Source organism: Panthera uncia (assembly GCF_023721935.1).
Source record: "Panthera uncia isolate 11264 chromosome C1 unlocalized genomic scaffold, Puncia_PCG_1.0 HiC_scaffold_3, whole genome shotgun sequence".
In the NCBI taxonomy this organism is placed as follows: Eukaryota; Metazoa; Chordata; class Mammalia; order Carnivora; family Felidae; genus Panthera; species Panthera uncia.
The window spans coordinates 23,072,900-23,093,668 of NW_026057584.1; the positions used below are offsets into that span (position 1 = coordinate 23,072,900).

At 34.1% G+C, this 20,769-nt stretch overlaps 1 protein-coding gene across 2 annotated transcripts in view; it reads right to left on the reverse strand.

Moving 5' to 3' along the window:
• The window catches only part of SPAG16 (sperm associated antigen 16), a 1,017,964-nt gene that overhangs the window by 520,340 nt on the left and 476,855 nt on the right, over positions 1 to 20,769 (reverse strand). The window lies entirely within an intron of this gene.

Sequence of the window (20,769 nt, forward strand, 5' to 3'; positions counted from 1 at the left end):
AAGCAGTATTATTTGAACTGGGCTATGATCATTGTGGCTATTTAAATATTGGAGTTAAACCATTCTAAAATCAAGAGTCTACAAGGTTAATGCCTGATATTTTATCTATGGCAATGTTTTAATCTTATTTATATAGAGTTTCATCTATGCTTTACAATGTAATAGGAACAAATGTGCCCAATGTTAAGCACCTATTAAAATTTTAGCCAATATATTACCAACAAATTGTTCAATTTCAACATAGTCATCTCAAATCAAAGACATAATTCATTTACTTGCCTATATAGTGAAATAAAACAAAAAACGACTTTAAAAAATAAAAATTACACATTCACTCCTCCCACAGTCCATTCTATGAATGGCCATGTTTCTCTCTTCTGCAATGTAGACTTTAGGAAATTGCTTTCCTAATGACATCATGGTCTCAGTCCACACCTACCATCATTAACTCCAGGGCTTACATGAGAGCAAAACATTCCTCATCATAGATCCCTTCCAGTAATACGATTAAAATCCCAGAATTTGAGGCTGGAAACTTATGTTCTCACATTAGATCTATATAGTTTTGGAAATCTGCTGGGGTCAGTCAATGTTGGAAATAATCAACTTACAGGCATGTAAGCACTATGACCAGGACCCTCTTTCTAGTGAGACCCTATTTTTCCCCAGCATTCTGTTGCTCAAAATAAACACAAAAGGGAAATTAGCCATTTTGCAATTCATCACAATGTTAGTTTGTGACTTTCAGAAGACCAACTCAGGAAAGGAATTTATTACAGCTCAAATGGGGTAGAGGATACATTTATAGAACTTAATTAGAAGAAAAATATGATGAGAGGTAAAAAAAGGCCAGATTGAAATAAATTCTATATTCAAACACAGAAGAAGGAAAACCAAATCCTTGAAGCTACTGAGTATGATATATGTTGGCTCACAGTTTTCCTGGCAGACACATGCACCCTTGACTAGATGATAAATTACCCTCTTTAAGTAAGATAACTAAAATCACTGATGTCTTTACAGACTTTGAAAGATAAGTTTCCAAAATGACTTTTGTGAGGGGAGCTATTTGTAGAAGTTAAGGAAAAAAATATAAACAAACTCATTGGTAGCTAATCAGTCTTGAAAGTGTTTTTTTCCAGGCTCTTCCTGATCTCTTCTAATTTGGGGCCTCCTCCAAACCATCTATAACATCCACTTCTACTTCACATGGTCTTATCCTAGTTATCACACTCTCAGGCTTCTTTGTTCATGTAATTCTTTTCTAACACGGACTCTTTTTTTTTTTTTAATATCTCTATCTATAAATGAGTTTTCTTATAATCATTCTGGACAAATTTCAGTCAAGAAACTAATATTTTATTATTTAAAGAATATATTTTAATTCATTCATGAAAGAGTTTTTAAGTGAAGAGAACTATACCCAGCATATACAGAAGAGAATGCTTTCATCACAACCAATCAATCAATACTTGTTATTGAATTAGTCACTGAATAAGTATACCAGCAAATACTGGGTCATAGTGATAAAAGACCCCCTATGAAAATTAGCAAATCCCAATTCAGATCACTCCATATGGGAGAAGATCAAGATTGGGAACACAAGTTAAGGGCCATGGACCAGAAATATTTCCCAAGGTACCTAAGTTCAGTGTTATTGTCAACTCTGCAGTGAGGCACTGGTATCTGAAATCTTCCTCCTCTTCCTCTTCATTGTCAATTAAAAGCAATGATATCTAGCATTGTTTGAAAATTGAACATACACCAGAAATGGTATGTTTTTGTATCCTTACAAGTTCAATGAAAGTTCAAGAGAGGAGTGGTTTAGGTCTGTCCATTTGCTGTATACTTGCTGTATACTCAAACCCAACAATGGCTGGTACAAAGTAGCTACTCAATAAATGCTTGTCAAGTATCTGAGTTATTAACAATTAGTTTTGTTATTTTGTGACTAAGTAAACAGAGATTGGGATATTATATAAATTGCTTAAGTTCACATGTGGTAATGGATGGAGGCTGACTTTGAACTCAGGACAGCCTCACTTTGGAGCTTATGATTTTAGCTACTTCTACCTAGTATCAGTCTTTCATAGTTTATTATTTATATGCGTATATTATAAACATCGATAAATTCTCATTATAGAGATTGGAGATATTATTATTTCACATAAATGCTTAAGTTATTTAGTCCCTATTAATAGAATTAAAGAACACATCTAGGAATTATCAATGTATATATCAGAGCTGGGTACCACTTAACCTCTCAGTGTCTTTTTTTTTTGTTATGTTTCTTTAGTTTTGAGAGAGAGAGAAAGCTAGAAAGCAAGTGGGGGAGGGGCAGAGAGAAAGGGAGACACAGAATCTGAAGCAGACTCCAGGCTCTGAGGTGTCAGCACTGAGCTTGATGCAGGGCTTAAACCCATGAACTGTGAGATCATTTCCTGAGCCAACGTTGATGCTTACTGACTGAGACACCCAGGTGCCCCTTGACCTCTGAGTGTCTTAAAGGCTGTAGTGGACCCCACCCTTTACAACTAAAGTGCTCTGCTGCTGTAGGGAAAACCAGGTGAGTAGCATTCGCTAACTTCCTGTCTGCATAAAGCTTCTGTGCTGATTAATTGTATGTTGCACTTAATAAGATCTTTCTGAAAGATCTTATTCTCTGGTGTTAATTTTATGAGCCTTGTATGTACTTCAAGGTTTCAGAGGGCACAGAATTTTTATCCACCTATTTCCATAAGCACTCCGTAAAGGAAAATGTAGAAGGATATTTAGCAAGCGTTGATTCCATAGACTTTTATTTCACTGAGAATTTCCCCAGTATATTCAGGCCTCAACTTTTATCATTTTGCTTATCTCTGAATCAGTCTTTTCAGGAAGTTGAAGAATAGGAGAAATAATGAACACTTTATAGGAGTAGGTTCCTGATTAGAAACTTACAAACATTAACTCACTTAGTGGTGGTCATAATATCCCTGTGAGTTAGGTCTACTATTATACCCATCTTGCAGATTGTAGAACTGGGGCACATACAGGTTAAGTGATCTGCTTAAGGTCATGAAGCCAGCAAGTGACAGAGTGAGGACATGCATATGAACAGAATGTCTCCAGAGTCCAAGTCTCTCAGTAGAGTGAGCTCAGAACCTCAGCTGCCTTTTCCTTTTTTGATGACAACAGAAGCAGAAACCATGGCATAGAGTAGACTAGTATTTAAGAGTGTGGGCTCCAGAGTAAGATGTGAGTTTGAACTCTTACTCCAGTGTTTACTTGCTAGGCATCTTTAGATAAATCACTTCACTAGCCTTTTCCTCAGCTTCCTCATCTGAAAAATGGGAAGAATATGATACAGACCTCAGAGGTTTTTTTGAGAATTAAATAAGTAAATACATGTACAGGACTTAGAGTAGTGGTAAAAAAGTAATGAAACCTTAGTGAACATTACCACAGCACAGAGTCACTGAGGCCAGCATGCCTAGCTTGAATATTGGCCTACAACTTAATAGCTAATTACTTTGTATAACTTCTCAGCCTCAGTTTCCATATTTGTGAAAAGGAAAAATAAAACTCATTCATAGAGGTGTTGTGAGGAGAAAAGAAGCTGGTATATGTAAAGTGGTTGAAACAATATCTGAACATAGTTGGCTGTCCATAAATGTTAGCTATTATATTATTCAACACCACTGAATTTCATTGTAACCTGGCCCTCCGTGCAGTTAACTTCTACAAACGATACATGCTTCTTTTAAAGAACATGGGTAGTAAATTTAATACTTCAAATTGTAGATATTTAGAGATAAATGATGTTTCCATGTGGTTTGACAGACTTTGGTCACTGTGGGCTTTATTTGATGTCGAATCGTCTGGTAAAAAGGCAGGTCCCAAACATAATACTTTCACAGGTAAACCTAAAGAAGTTCTGTGGTTGTTTATTTTATGATATGATTTTAAGAAATGCATTGAGGGAAACAGTGGATAGTATGTATACGCTGCCTCCTATTCCTGTCATGTATACAACTGAGACAAAGTAGTTGTGGACCATCGAGCAAAGCCTCTGCTAGGTCATAGACCTCCTGAGATGAGAACAGCACAGTTCCTCTCCCCAAGTTCGGTCCACAAATAGAGGTGTCCCTCTTGTAACCATAAAATGACTTTGCTTCTCAAAGATGTCTTCCTGAAGTTCTAATTAATAAGAATAATGAGCTCTTACTGAATATCTTCCTGGCACCTGCCCTAAGTGCCACAAAGTCATTTTACTTTAAACTTTGAATATAAGCTTTCTGCTTCCCTTTAACTTACTATTAATTATAATTACAAGATTCAAAGACAAAGGCCCTGTCATCTCATTCCCAAGTTAATAAGCTTGTGACTAGGGTGGAAATAGTACAGGAAAACATCTTAGGGATTTAAAAAAAGAAAATGTGGATGAATGCTAGTTCTGCTTCTTTATCAAGTCATGTCCTGATGAAGCATCCATAAAATGTTTTGTTAAACAATACCCCAGGCAAGTTACATAAACTATTATGTTCTATGAGAGATTTTTATTTTACAAAAGGACATATTCCTTATAATAGACCACATGATATATACTTCAAAAGCTCTCCTCTCTAATTGAAATTGTTCTTTCCAGTAGTGGCATTACACAAGAATATTTTGGAAGGAATATGTGTAGGTGTATGGCGAACACTATTAATTATCAGTAGAGTCAGTGACATAAGCACCGCTGTTAGACTTTTCAAAGAGAAGAATACTAATCCAAAAAAAAAGATTGTCACAAGAAAGACTAATTAGATACCCCTGTCTTCACTTTGGGTTATTCAGCATTGTAAATGTTTCCTTCACTTCAGTTCACAGGCTCTAATTATTTCCAACACAGAAGATGCACAGTAGTTTGAAAATGAATCGATATCAAAATGTGTGCCCCATAAACTTTAGGTGACCACTTAGCTACTTATCCTTGGTGACAGCACACCCTCACACATAACATATGTTTTTATCCAGCTTACCCAGACAAGTATATATAAAAGACTTGTCTCCTTGCTTAGCTAATAATTGCATCTTATAATTGGATATGCATCGAGATTTACAAAGCACTCTAACATGCGACTTTTTTTCATTATTTCGACAAATATGTATCATGAGCCTATGATGCAGTATGCAAAACAGACAGGGGCATCACCCTCATCATTTCACTCATTTACATATGAATGGAGGGAAACAAATAGCAGCAATACAATAACTGAACAAAATGATTCAAGTATAAGAAAAACACAAAGTGATGTGGCAATGATTGAGGGGGTGTGTTATTTTTGATGAAGTGGTTAGGGGAGTCCTCCTTGAAGATATGACATGCTAGCTAACATCAGAATGGCAAGAAGGAAGAAGCATCTTTAGGATGATATAGGGGCAGGTGATTTCAGGTACAGGTGACTGCGCATGTAAAAGCACAATGGCTAAAAGAAATTGGTGTACTCAAGGGAAAGAAGACCAGGGGGACTGCTGGAGCAGGCAAGGAGGGCTGTGTTGAGGATGGATGAAGAACCGTAGAAAGACAAAGACCAGATCATGTAGGGCATCATAGGTTGAGAAAAGAAGACCGAAATTTATCACAAGATCATTTAAGTAGGAGAATGGTATATAAATGGTAAGTATTTAAAAGATCTCTAGCTGCTACATGGAAAATGAGAAAGTGCAGAGCAAGAGAAGAAACCAGGACATTTAGCTAGAGCTGTACAGCAGTAACCTAAGAATAATGGCTGTAAATCCATTTAACATATAGCTTCTCATTACTATGACAGATGTCACTTTAGCTTACTAAGATTTTCATCATTGTCTTTAGGAAGTGTCAGCTCAAAGTTGTTCTCACCAATAAAAAATATTAAATAAATTAAGTGTACTTTAAAAAGTGCCAAAGTAAAATGGAATACAACTCATAAAACATAGGTATGCACAAAACAAAATAATTAGAAATCTGTCAAAATAAGGTATCAGGTCACATTCATTTTTAGAATTCAATGAAGGAAATGTGAAGCATTAAATATTAATACTTCTCTGTCACTTTAAATTTAAAAATTGTGATACTACAGATTTTATTCAAAGCTAAGTAGGATTTATATCATCAAGATCTGGAAAGTAGCACTTCCTTTTATTTTTACTAAATAGGTGGGCATTGTCACAGTTTACAGACTTATTAATAATGCCCTGAATGGTAGTCAGAAAGGCTAACCTCTCCTTTTTATTTTAATTTTTTGTTCAATGTTCTTGCAAACATTGTATATTCATTATATTTACAGTAAATTTGGAGTAGTTTTTTCTTTGTCCTGCTATCTGGCTGGTAATGCTAATCCAACCATCAACAGGTGAGGCAAGGAAGACTGGATGTGTGTTCAGGGTCATCAGTGGGGAAAGGCCTTAAGCAGTGACTTAGATTACACAGTAGATACTCAAAAGGCCAAATATAAAAAGAACAAATTTACACACAACTTATGTAACATCTTAACATTCATCCATATAAGCAGTTGATAAACTAAACCAAATCCCTTTTAACAAGATACAAATTATTTGGCTTTTCTCACTTCATGCAAAGAAGCAGTTCCATACAACTTTCCCCAAATCTTTGTTTTCTTTGAATTGCATAGCACAAATGTGTATTTTTAAAATAAGTTTTCTTTAATTTCAGATGTAATAAGTTTTCTACGAAGAGTTTTCAAGTTAAATAAACTTCAGGTAAAGTCCTAAATAAATTAAACCAACTCCATACTTATAAATAAGAGCAATCTTAATTTTGTTATACTAATGTCTATATACTAATATAAACACTCCATTGAGATTTATAGATTTGTATTTTAATAGGACAAAAATCTCCAAATACACATGTAAAGGTAAAGATTTTTCATTAACAATCAACTCAAAGTCACTTATGAAAAGTCAGCATATATGCAAATATGCTGTCTAATAATTTTTCAAAATGTACTGTGGCCTCATCTACACAACTGGATGTCTCTGTTTCACGGGGTGGGGAAGCTCCCACTCTCGCGAATGCATAAATGATGCCATTTCCCAATTGTCTTTGAAATGAAAATTCTTAAGACTTGGGGACCAGTGGCCCTGAACAAAAGTCATCCTCACATAAAAATGTGATATCATTTATTCGGTCTCCTTCACTTTATTCTTGTTTTATTTATCAAATAAAACAAAACTTAGAAAAGGATACTCTTAATCTGAGTAATTTCATTCAATTTTCTCTAGAGCTTTCTGAAGTTTCTACTATATGAAAGACCATTTCAAAATACAGACTCAACTAAATTAAATGTATAAACTCCAAAGACAAATGAAGCCAGGACGTGCTATTCAGGTAAATGGAAGGAGGAAGATCATCAAAACAGTTTAACTGTTTTCAGATTTATGAAAATATCTCCTGGAACCTTCCTGTTACTTTAGCAGCTGAACATTTTATGCTACATAGTTTTATACACACTGTGCTTCATGTTATGAAATCACTGTAGTTCTTTATGGTTTAACAGGTTTGAAAGTTACATTACACATTTATGTTCTTAAGAAACCCATTTCAATAATAAAGTTTATTTGGTTATTTCATGTTTCAGCAATTTACAAGAACCCTTTGTAGCTATGAATATAAAAATTTTCCATTCCACATCTTAGTATAATAGTGACATAGAATAGATGCTTTTTTAAGCTAAAGTCAAACATCCCCACAGTAAGAGCTCTATCATGAAATCTCTTTTCCAGGAGAATATTTAAAAATATGACTGAGATATATAATCTAGGAATAATTGGGAGTATTACTACTTAAGATATGGAATTAAGGTAAATTTACATGCTATAGTACAGAATTCTGTTCTGAATTTGGCCCAATTTATTAGAAACCACCAAGCCAATGTGAGGGTTGTAATGATGTTTCACTACCAGCTCTATTTTTGGTACATATTTGATAAATAAATTAGAAAGCCAAAATTAAATATTTTTGATTGTTTTATTTTTGAGAAATAGTAAAGTTTAGCACTTTTTTACAAATATGTTTTGGAATTTAAGGAACATGTTGAGATTATCATAAATTATAGAGATCATTCTGAATATCAATTTCTATATTAAAAAGTGTCTTAAGACTGTGTTTATATCACCCTGGCCCATTTGTGTCAGAGTCCTTGCAGCAGGACTGATGGGGACAAGAAATGGCACTAATTTCCTAGTGTGGCACTCACTGTATGTAACTAAGGATGTTCGAGGGGAAGCTGGAGCTGCCATGAGTGAGCCCCTGATCTTCCCAGTGAATGTGGGAGGAAGAAGGGACAGGAGTAAAACTCAGCTACAAAAACATCTCACTAAAGCTATTTAAAAATCACAAACAAATTAAGTTCAGGGTTGGCGACCAGAATTGATGAATACAATGAAAAATTAAGTTCATGGGTGGAATTAGGTGGCCAACTGGGCCAAAGTGAGAACTGGTAAACACATAAGATGATAGGATTTAAACCCTACAGGTCCAAACAATGACAGATTTAGAAAAGCAAGAAACCGACAGGAAATGTGTCTTGATAATTTGCCATGCAGTAGGGTGCTGTTTTATCTTTTATTCATATGAATTCGCCTCTAGGTTGTAAATGCTACTGACATCTTCCTTCCTCTCCATGTGAGAGAGACAGAAATGAAGAGGGGTATATTGGCTAGTTGTTCTTTTCCTAACTACCCACTTTGGGTAAGAAAAGGGGACAGAGAGAGCAATCCAAGCAGCAACCTGCTAGAATCTCAGGTAAGCACTGGAGTTTCTGTTTACAGTCAGATCAATATTACAGTCAGAACAGGAGCAACTGGGGGCTCCTGGGTGGCTCAGTCGGTTAAGCATCAGACTCTTGATTTCAGGTCATGATCCCAGGGTTGTGGGATCAAGCCCTGTGTGGAGCTCCACACTGAGCATGGAGCCTGCTTGGGATATTCTCTCTCTCTCTCTCTCTCTCTCTCTCTCTCTCTCTCCCCCCTCTGTCCTCTCTCCTGCTCTCTCTATAAAATTATATATATATGTGTGTGTGTGTGTGTGTGTGTATATATATATATAATTTACATATTATATTATATATTATATATTATATAATTATATATTATACACAATTTACATATATCATATATTAAATATAAATATATATAATATATATAAATATATATATATAATATATATATAAATAAAAGAACAGGAACAACTGCATATTCAATTCCATGATATATTATCTATTTTTACTTCTACCAATTCGTGGGAGAAATAAAGGTATGTACCATTCCCAATTATCTGAAGGATACAGCTTAATTGAACCTCCTTTTATAAATAACTCAAATTACTTTCCTTATGCATATTTAACATCTGCAGCAGAGACCCTCTTAAAATTTTTCAAAGTTTCCCTATACCATATGGCTCTGCCTTCAGTTACTTTTTGCATTGTGTGTGTGTGTGTGCATGCATGTGCAGGCATGTGGGTGTGAATATACAACTTACATTTGAACATTTTGTTTATTTATGTAATCCTTAGCAAGGAAAAGAATCTCACTATAAGAGCAACCAGGAGAGGTGGTACGTGTTTGCTACAGTGTTTATCAAGCCCTTAATCCTTCTTGTTCAAGCCTCCTCCTGTGTGTTGTTTTCCACTTTACCTCAATCATGTAGGTATAAGAATGCTGAGGCTAAGGTTTTGTGTGCTTGAGCACTCTGCTTTATCTTTTCTCAATCTAAGTTTTCAGTGACCTGTAAAATTTCACCTGATTTAATAACTTCACTTATTATATATATTTCCATCCTCTTCTACAACAGATCAGCTGCTTCCATGCCCCTCCCCCACATCTTTATCAATATTGCTAATGCAATAAAGCAAATTTCAAACTGAAGGGTACAAAAGAATGATGTGGGCAGATAATCATGAGAAATACTTTATTTTAGGTCAAGTTAGGCACTGGCAGTTCTAAACACAAAGTTGCAAATGTGTTAATAACAATCATTCTTATTTGGGGCACGTGTGTGGCTCAGTTGGTTTAATGTCTGACTTCGGCTCAGGTCATGATCTCACTGTTTGTGGGTTCCAGCCCCACGTTGGGCTTTGCACTGACAGCTTGGAGCCTGGTCCCTGCTTCAGATTCTGTGACTCCCTCTCTCTCTGCTCCTCCCCTGCTCGCACTCTGACTCTCTTGCGCTCTCTCTTTTTCTCTCCCAAAAATAAATAAACATTAAAAAAATTAAAAAATAATCATTATTATTCTAGAACATTTTGGCAAAAGGAAATTATTTTGTTATAGCATGTTATTAGTTTGACAGAAATAGAAGGAATTTCATATGTTATGATAATTTTCTTTTTTGGTTAAGACAATCACAGCAATAGTTTAAGCAATGGAGCTCTACATAGCAGTTACTCTAAAGGTTGTGGTCTGTGTTACTCAACTTAGCACTTGGAGGATACCTAAGCCTTGGTTTCCTGTTCCTTAAAATAGGAATAATAAGTGCCTTTAGCTCATATAGGAGATTAGATGAAACAATTCATAAATAGTGCTTAGTGCAGTTCCTGGTGTTCAATAAAATTATTCCAATTCTTATTTTAAATAGTTTTGGCAGCTCTTTCTCACATAGTAGATATTTACTGAGTTCTTGTAAACAGAATTATCTCCTAAAGATGTCCATGTCTGAAAGGGGAGGTCATTCAAAAGACATGAGAGTTGGTTGACCCGTGAGCTGAACTCGGGCAGTCATAGCCTCCTCACTCCCTCTCCTGTCCTTGGAATGTGGGTTCTGTTTGTCTTTCCTGTTACCAGAGGCTGCTCCAAGGGCATGGCCTTGAGACAGTGATGTGGTGTGGAGAATATCTGCATGATATACATGACTGAACCCAGTTAAGTCCTCTATATAAACTTTTAAGATTTGGCAGGTGGGCTCAGGGATCTATCATATTGCCACCACCGAAGACAAGGCTGGTATGTTAAGTTTCCTTGATTATTAAAACAACTACCAACCGGGAGGGGGTTGCCTCTTTCTTCAGTCTCTTCCTGAACTCTGAGTATGGGAGTTGATTTCAGATGACATACAGAAAGCCCTCAAGGAGGTTATGAACCAACAATGTCCAAATCCTTGAAGTCTGGGAATATGCTTAAAGTAAGAAAAGTACCCTGGAGGGTGGGTCTAATCTAATTACAGCAGTCATTAAAAAAAAAAAAAAAATGAGACAGAAATGTAAGTCAGAGATATTCAAAGCATGAGATTTGATCCACCTTATCTGCTTTGAAGTTGAAGGAAGGGGAAAATGGATCACAGAATGTGGACGACCTCGAGAAGATGAGAATTGTTCTTACCCTGGCAGCCAGCAAGGAAAAAGGAACCTCAGTCCTATAAGTATCCAGAACTGAATTTTGTCCACTATCTGAATGAGGCTGGAAGCAGATTCCACCTCAGAGTGAAGACAAGAGCACGGTCTTACTGATGCTTAGATTTTAGCCCAGTGAGATGCCAGGCAGAGGACCCAGTCAGCCTGCCCAGACTTCTATCTACAGAACCATGAGATAAGAAATGTATGTTGGTTTAAGTCACTAAATTTGTGGTAATGTGTTATAGCAGCAATAGGAAAGTGACACAGTCTTAAAGTAACAAAGGAAATTAAATTTAATTCAGAACATTATTGGTCTGTTTCGTGGAATATGAAATTATAGTTTCTAATATTTTAAATTTAATATAAAGGGGTCTCACTGATTTAGATCAGTTGTTTTCAACGAAAACAAAACCATTAATATTTTATAAGTATATTATTTTGTGTCAAATTAATCAAAATTCCAGAAGGAACATAGCTTTTTGCCATGACTGATTTTCTTGAGATTTTTATCAGTCTTGAATCACACAAGAACACTGTAATTAAGTCAGAAAAACAGTAAGCAAAGGGATATAAAACAAGATACTTTAATTTCCTCCCCAATGAAATGTTAAAGTCCATCTTGTTCTAAGAGAATTTTCTTTAGGCCTTTATGGCAGGTAATTTTAGTGGCAATATACATAGATACATAATATTATTTTATATTGTACCATATTTTATATATATATATAAATATATATACACACTAAAAATATAAAAATATAAATATAAATAAATATATTTATATAAATATATAAATATAAATATAAAAATATAAATATAAAACATAAAAAATATATATATATACACACACTAAATCTTTTCTTCTCAGAGTTTTCAATTGGTTTTTATCAGATTGGAAAAATATTTGATTGTTGATAAGCTCTCTTTTCCTAAAAAATATATATTAAATTAATTTTTTTAAAAAGCTTTAAACCTTTTTAAGAACCACAACAGTTTTTTTTTATATTTATGATAGTTGATATATTTTCACTTGTGAAAAATAATTAAGACATTAATTCACCTCACATAAATCATCTAACTGACTAATGACTATGTTTTACAGTAAGTAGCTTTTTTATTATCCCCAAATAACCTTTGGTTATTCTCATGATGAAAATATATGGCTCCAACATACTTACATACATACATACATAAATGTATGTGCGTGTGTGTATGTGTGTATATACACGCACACATGCACATATATATAGTTAGGAGTTACTCTTAAAACTAGTTTTTTTCTTTCTTTTACTTTTTTTTAGCAACATTGATAAAAGTAAAGTATCTGTAAGAATAAACTGGATCTTTTCACATAGTTGCAACTTTACAGTAATAGTTTCATTCAAATTTTACATTTATTTATCTTCTGAAATGTGTTTAGTTTTTTGGTTTTTTTTTTTTTTTTAGTATTATTTATTCATTTTGGGGAGAGAGAGAGGGAAAGAGAGAGGGAGAGAGAGAATCCCAAGCTGAGAGCATGGAGCCCCATACAGGCCTCATCCTACCAAGCATGAGATCATGACCTGAGCCAAATGAAGAGTCAGAGACTTAACCCACTGAGCCACCCAGGCACTCCACGAAATGTTTACTTTTGTGGAACACAGATAAACATCAGCTTTTAAGATCACTGCTATTGTATCTACAATTCATTCCTGTGTTCAGTCCCTTGGCAGTGTAACTTTGCAGTATCTCTTCCAACTGTGACTATAGACCTGCCCATGTGACTGGGAGTAACCAATGACATGTTAGTAAATGTGGCACACTTGGAAAGGTTTGAAGAGTATTTGTAAGACTAGGCTTGCTATCTCTTCTGCCCTCTATCATCATCATGACAAGAATGTACCTTCCCTAGCCTAATGGGGGATGAGAGAAACATGGAGTGGAACTAAGATGTCCAGATTTTCACTTTCTACCAGCTGCCCCCACACATAAAAGTATAGTCAAGACTAGAAGAACCAACATCTAGCTACAAACAGTAGACTTGCCTAGATGATGATCTCAGATGCCCAAGCATTAAATACTTATTGATGTACATCACTGAGGTCTTATGGCTTCCCCTCTGCCACCATCTGAATTAGGATAAAAAAAAAAAAAACTAACAAACACAGATGCATTATTTTATACTTTGTGCTGTTTGAGAAATTCTTTTTATGGAATCAGAAACAAAAGCTTCTTTTTACATTTACCCCAATTACTGCTATTGAAATAACAAAAGCATTTCTTGCATAAATAACTTTGATTGTAGTATTAAATTTTGTATTCCTTATGGTTAAGAGTAAAATAAAATATTAACAACTTAAACACTTTTTTCAATTTATTATCATATGTATTTGTTTTCTATGGCAGTTTTAATAAGAGAAAGTATTTAATCTATTGTATAAATCATAGCATTTAGAGTCATAGTCACTGGACTTAAGGGCCAAAAAGACTTTCTGTTTGGATATATACCATGTTATACATGCATTGTGAAAAATGCTGAATTCCAGTGTCATTCTTCATGGCCACCTAGTAAATATTTGAGAACCTGATCCTGTTTTCAATTTATCTGCATTGCCATGTATGCAAAAATATTTTATTATTATCCTATGACAACCTTTAACTTGGAAATCAAATCAGTTTCAAGCAGTTATATAACATGTGGATGAATAACTAAAAATTGTTTTTAAAAAGTACTTCCTATTTATTACATTGCTTCCCCCTCATTGGTAAAGACAGTAAAAACTTGAATATAGCTTTGAATATTTAAAAAATAATTTTAGGAGCACCTGGGTGGCTCAGTCAGTTGAGTGTCTGACTTCGGCTCAGGTCATGATCTCACAGTTCATGAGTTCAAGAACCCCACATCTGGCTGGCTGCTGTCATCACAGAGCCTGCTTCGGATCTTCTGTCCCCCTCTCTCTCTGGGCCTCCCCCACTCACGCTCCCTCAAAAATAAATATTAAAAAAACCCTAATTTTAAAAATTATCTATGCTTCTTACAGCCTACAACTTATCCATAATCAATTAGCATTTATTGACTATTTACTGTGAGTTCAAGATTTCATTAACCAACAGAACAAGGAGAATATAAGATATACTTCCTGTGTTACTGGATTGTAATCTGAAGCATTTAATTTAGTTTTCTGAAAACTGGTAGATACTGTGAATATTATATAAAATGATTTTCAAATTTCATGCGAATTATTTTTTTTGACCTAATAATCTTTTTACGTGTTAGAAATTCCAAAACATTTTGCTGCAAGTCCCTGCAGTCTTGTTAGAAATCAGAGACAACGGAAGTCACCATTTTCATTCATTTTCAACAATTATCACAATTTCCTTGTAATTTTTGTTCTTCTTTGCCTTCATCTTTTCCATCTGATTTTTGAATTTAATTAGGCTGAGCTGGAACTCTTGCACTGGAGAGTCCTCCCACCTAACTTTTCCCATCCATTATTTCAAGTTTCATTTGGCCATGCTACTGACTTGTTGGAAATGTCAAGGGAAGTAGAAAATCTTTATGCAAACTGAGTGTTCCTTGTTCTCTGTTCTCTGACAGTCTGCAGATATGAGGACAGCAATTAGAAGGCAGCTGGCTCCTTGACCTTTACGTTTTAGCTTTCTTATTCCTAATGTTACTGCCACCCAAAATGGCTGCTCTGAACTATGAAAAATCTATAACTTTTACAAATGGCTGTAAATAAAATAATTAAAATTATCAAATTATAATTATTACTAAAATAATAAAATATTGTTAGAAGGAAGCCTGTCACCAGGCTTTGTGTTTTTAATGAGGAATTTCCTTTAAAGCTTACACTCCTAGCCCCTCTCTACAACATCACTCACTCTTTCTGAGAATGCAGGAAAAACTTGTCTGTATGGCCACATGGAAACTTTGGAGTAAAGAGTTAACTTTATAGTGCTCAGTTCCTTCTAGTTTCTGTCTCTTCACTGCCTGTAGTGAACACACTTTTTCAGTTCCTATGTGCTGTACATTACAAGGATAGGCCCCTGTGTGATAGGCCAACTATCACTCAGCATTATCTATGCCCCAAAAGGTTAGCCTATTTGCAAGAGTAGAGTAGTAAAAAGGTGAATGTGGCCACATATCGAAATATCCCTCTAATTTAATTTTTATCAGTAAAAGCTAATATTTCATCTCCATCTTTCAGAGGCCTGGGTTTAGGTCTCAATGAGCTCTTGAGTTGGCCAAGGAAAAAAGGTATGCATTTACTGGCTCTCTAAATTCCAAATCTTAAGAAAAAGACACGCATTAGGAAGACTAAGCATGTTTTAACATGTTTTTCATAATCTTGGGCATGCCGAATTTGATCCTCATCAAAGTACCTACCTAGGTAGCTTCTAATGTGCCTTGTGCTTTTAGGTTTGCTGCTGCTTTTACAGATTTGTAGATGGTTATAATGTGGGCCAAGCACATGGATTAGTAACTATGGATTATGTGGTTCTCCATAACTAGTTTCATAAAACAATTTCTCAAACAATATGAAATATTAAACTCTAAAAATAAGTTTGTTTCTAAAAATTACTTCTAAGAAATAAGCTGTCTTGAGATATATAAGAAATAAAGCTTTTCCTTTGTATAATTTTCTTAAGACTCCTAAAATTCATATTCATATTCATAATTTGTATTCATATTAATATTAATTCATATTAGTATTCACATTCATAAAGTATTCATTCCATACTTTAAATGCATAATCTGGGTTACCTGTCTATACATTTATTTCCTCATTTATAGAACATAAATATTGAGGGATTAAATAAAATTTAAATTAAAATACATAGAAAGCACTTAGGAAAGCATCTGTCATATATGAGGTGCTCAATTAAATTGTGGTCATTATTTTTTTCATTATTTCCACACTTATGAATCACTTTCAAATTTCTCAGCAAGTTAATTTTTAAATTTTAAACCAAATAATAATTGAATTTTAAGCATCTTTTCAATTTCTTAACAAAATATCTGAATTCTTCAAACTTAAATATAGTGCTTAGGGAGGGGGAAAAGTCAGATGTTTTCAGTCTTTCAGTTTTAATTTACTGGAAATGTAGACTCTAATGGAAAAAAAATGATTGTTGGATTCTTGCTTTATACCAACCCAAGAGATCTATACTATCTATCTATCTACCTACCTACCTATATATATACAACTACATATGTATACAACCAAGAGATCTATAGATCTCTTTCAAGTTAGTTTTTAGGGAAAAAGCTGCAAAAGATCCAAAATTATTGATCAGTACTCTGATGCCTACACGTAACACAGAATTGTTGATTTTCGATTCCCTCTTATAACAATATATCCTTTCCCTATCTTTGTCATAGCTAATCATGAAAATTAGTATCCTTTAACAGAGTGTAGTGGTCAAGAGTGTAAATGAGTGCTATTTTGTATAAGGATCTTTAATAATCTTAAAATCATTTAAGAATTTTTTTCAGGTATATTAGCTTTGTCTCTCAGCTTTCTCTGGAAATACATGTTAGCATCAGGGGAACATTTATTTCCCCATTCAATCACAATTCAAATGCAGAAAGAAATGAACATAGTACACTAACAACTCATTTTCAATGAAATGATATTCTACAATATCTAGTTTGGGTGTTAACAAAATGATACTTTGGCAAGCAAGGTGTTAAACCTAATCTATCCATCTCCTATTTTTAACAATTCAATTCTTTAGTAAGCTTATCTGTAATGCAGTCAAATGCTTAAATACAAGTTGCATATATAAATTTTTTGGTAAAAAAATATAGATATATAATTTCTTACCATTAGAGGAATCATTAAAAAAAGAAAACAAAAACAAGATAAATAAAATGCCAATAATTCCGGGAAAACTGACAAGGGAATAAATCTACTTTTAAAGTATACAAAAAACAAGTGTACAATATATGTACCACAATAATAATATATACTATTCAGGTTTAGTTCTTAGTCCTTTACTTGTATTACTAATCCAGTAGATTCTTCTCCATATTAAAGAATTACATTTTGTAAAATTCTCAAGCTTGGCGAATTAAGGAAATAAAATTATAATCTGTAGAACAAAATTATTCAAAACCCACAATTCTTAACTCATGTATTATATGAAGTGCTATAATGCTTTCATATTTTTTTAGCATTAAAAGTGGTTTTATGTTATAGACCTATTTTACAAGACTAAGGAAATGAACATAAATGTTTAATTGTGAATTTAAAAATATTTAGGAATGCTATTCCATCCCATTTTGGCTAGTAAAATATTCTCTGTTTCCTACCATTAAAAGAAGTTAGATACTAAAAAATGCAGAGATTTCAGAAAATTTTTATTATAAATATAACTTAGATTTTGGTTATATAAATATTTGTGCCACTAAGCAAAAGCCCCAAAACAGTTATATACATAATTTATTATGGGGTTTGAAAGTCTAATAATGCATGCATAATTTGACACAATGAACGTACGTACCTATAATTACAGTCTACAAGAAAGAGCATTCTCTGTACTTAAAAAATAAGTCCTCAATTACCAAATAAGATGTGTTATATTTCATTAACTTTACAATATAACTCTACTTTAAACCTGAACAGTAATGAAATCTTAAAAATACATCAACATTTAAGTAAAAAAAATAAGCACGAAAAGAGTAATGCTAAGCCCATGCAAATTACTGTTATAGTTAAGTGATTTTCAAATTTTAAGTCTGCTTCCATTAAGGTGATTATTTTCACTTGTTTTATTAAGGAAAAAATTTCTTCTGAAAAAAAATGCTAATATCCATCAGGCAAATAGGGAAGCAATTAAGTAGACAAGGATCTAAAATGAAAGTTAATCCCTTACTTTCCTAGCACTAGTATGTATAATACCAACCAAACCGCTTTTGTGCCCCATCAGCTTCCCAAGTGAAGAAATAGTCTTGCCAACGTAAGTCTGTCTTTACCTATCAATTACTCTTATCCCCATTTGTCATGCTTATGGCTATATTTTTAGGAGTGAGAAGGGCATGGCAAAAAGTTTATGTCTCCCATCTAAGAACAATCAATTAAAAACAAAAACAAAGCACAATAATAATGACAAAACTCTTTTTTCCACTGCAAGAATTAATGGAAATGTTACGTACCACGGTAAATTAGTTGGCAATAAATGAACTTCACCAGAGCCATAAAATCTGAGACATTAGCATGGCTATGTTTTCAGACTGAGAAATATTTCAGGACCTACTATGTACTTAAACCTCAGCACATCTTTATTCATTTGTAATTATTATTATTATAGTTTCTGGTCTTAGTTTCCAGTATTTTTCTATCCAACTACACTATTCTCTGATCCACAAAGAAGCACAATAACACATAAAATGTACTTTTCAACCTTATTGCTTTCTATCTGTTTTCACTAGGGCTGCCTCGTGATAGCTTGCTTATTCCTCCATAAACCACACGCTACCTCTCTTTCCACTCACGAGTCCTAGCTATATTTGAGACTTAGAAATTTGATCTTTAAGATGACCTCTTCCAGTGTGCCTGGGTGGCTCAGTTGTTAGGCATCCCACTTGGGCTCAGGTCATGATCTCACGGTCCGTGGAATCAAGCCTGGAGCCTGCTTTGGATTCTGTGTCTGCCTCTCAATCTGCTCCTCCCCTCCCCCCACCCCCACTCATTCTCTCTCTCTTTCTCTCTCAAAAATAAATAAATATTTAAAAAATTTAAAAAGAAAAAGATTACCTCTTCCAAAAAGACTTTCCTGGTTTCCTATAACTGGTTGTACTCTTCCACACCTGAGACTCCAGGGTATTTATTGTATACATGTATGGAATTTACCTTATTCTGCCTCAAATGGAATCTTTTACCTTCCCAAATTAATGAACAGTGATTCAACTGTCTAAAATTCTAGATGATTTTCCAAAGTCAAGCAGCCACTGTTTCATTTCTCATTCATATTTTAAATAACTAGTTATCAAACGAAAACAATCCAAGAGGTTGCCACAGCCTGGGAGAAAAAAAAAGTTTCTCTTCCATTTTGAGTAGCTCTGTCCTCCTGAATAAACACCATCAATTTCAGGCATCTTACCCATTATCCAGCTAACTAAACAGGACAATATCCTCTGGATGGTTTTGTCTCAATTGTCAAGGTAATTGCCTCAATTCTTTTCGTCACTGGGTAATAGAGACCTGGCCTAAATGTGATTATTATTAAAATCAAGTGGTTAAAAAATATAAATTCGTTCTCTATCTACTTAATTTCCTATTAGAATTTTAATGTGCATTCCTAGTTTCCAAGTGTGTGAAAAGATTATTGAAAAGATTTGAAACAACAAAAAAATATATCTTCTTTCAGAAATGGCCTGTTTAGAAGCCCCCAGGAACCTCAAGAGTAATTATAAAGCAGGGATATGGAAAGTTTGCTGAGCATATGGCTTTCTCTTTAAGGATATTGCCAATTTAAATGTCCTTTTCCTACTTTTTCTATGTTTTTCTCTTCCTTTTCATTATAGGAAAAGTCTTCCCCTCCATTTCCCCCTCCTCCTCTCCCTTCTATAGCTGTTAGCAGGAAGCCGCAAATTTCATTTCAAAAAAGATGTTTTAAATAGTAGCTCCTGAGAAAGTGGGTAATTTTCCACTATAGGATTGTTCTGTAGTATAATCAACTTCTGAAATTTCATTGATGGATGAAACGGTTGGATGCATGCCACACACCATACACATCAACTTTACTGCTGTGCAACAATAATGTCACATTCTGGGTTGTGAAATATGTTCTCTTTTAAGGGAATTTGCAATACATAATAAAAAAGATCTCATTTCAGGATTGTTGGTTTTGGCTGGATGTTAGATGTGAGAGAGCTTGCAAAATGTTTTAGAATTTTGCAACTTGATTAGCCTTGAGAAGTGTAAGAATCATTTCTTTTATATCATTGTTATGTCTAAGATCCTGCTAGGGAAAGTCTATTGAGATATTAGAGATTTCCTTAGGAATTAATTTGTGGCTCCACTATTTTTTTGGGAGTAAAAGTAGGAAAGAGATCATGAAAAATGTTTCCTTGTATATAGAAAAAAAAGAATACATTTTAATAATATCATTAAAATTCTACATTGCAAGTATTTTCTTTTTGAGTCAAAGAACAGTAAGAACAAAAGACTCAAGTAATAATAAGTCTGATGGCCATTCTCCATCTTTCTGCTGAAGCTCTGTGCAGTTCAGTGTTTTAAATGGGATCAGCAGCTGAAATATTGTGGAATCTATAGTTAACCAATTCATCTTACATTTAAATGTATACTTTGTAGTCTTTGAGAATTGACTCCCCCAATTATCCACAATGTCATTTTTTCTTTTTTCTTTTCTTTTCTTTTCCTTTTCTTTCTTTCTTTCTTTCTTTCTTTCTTTCTTTCTTTCTTTCTTT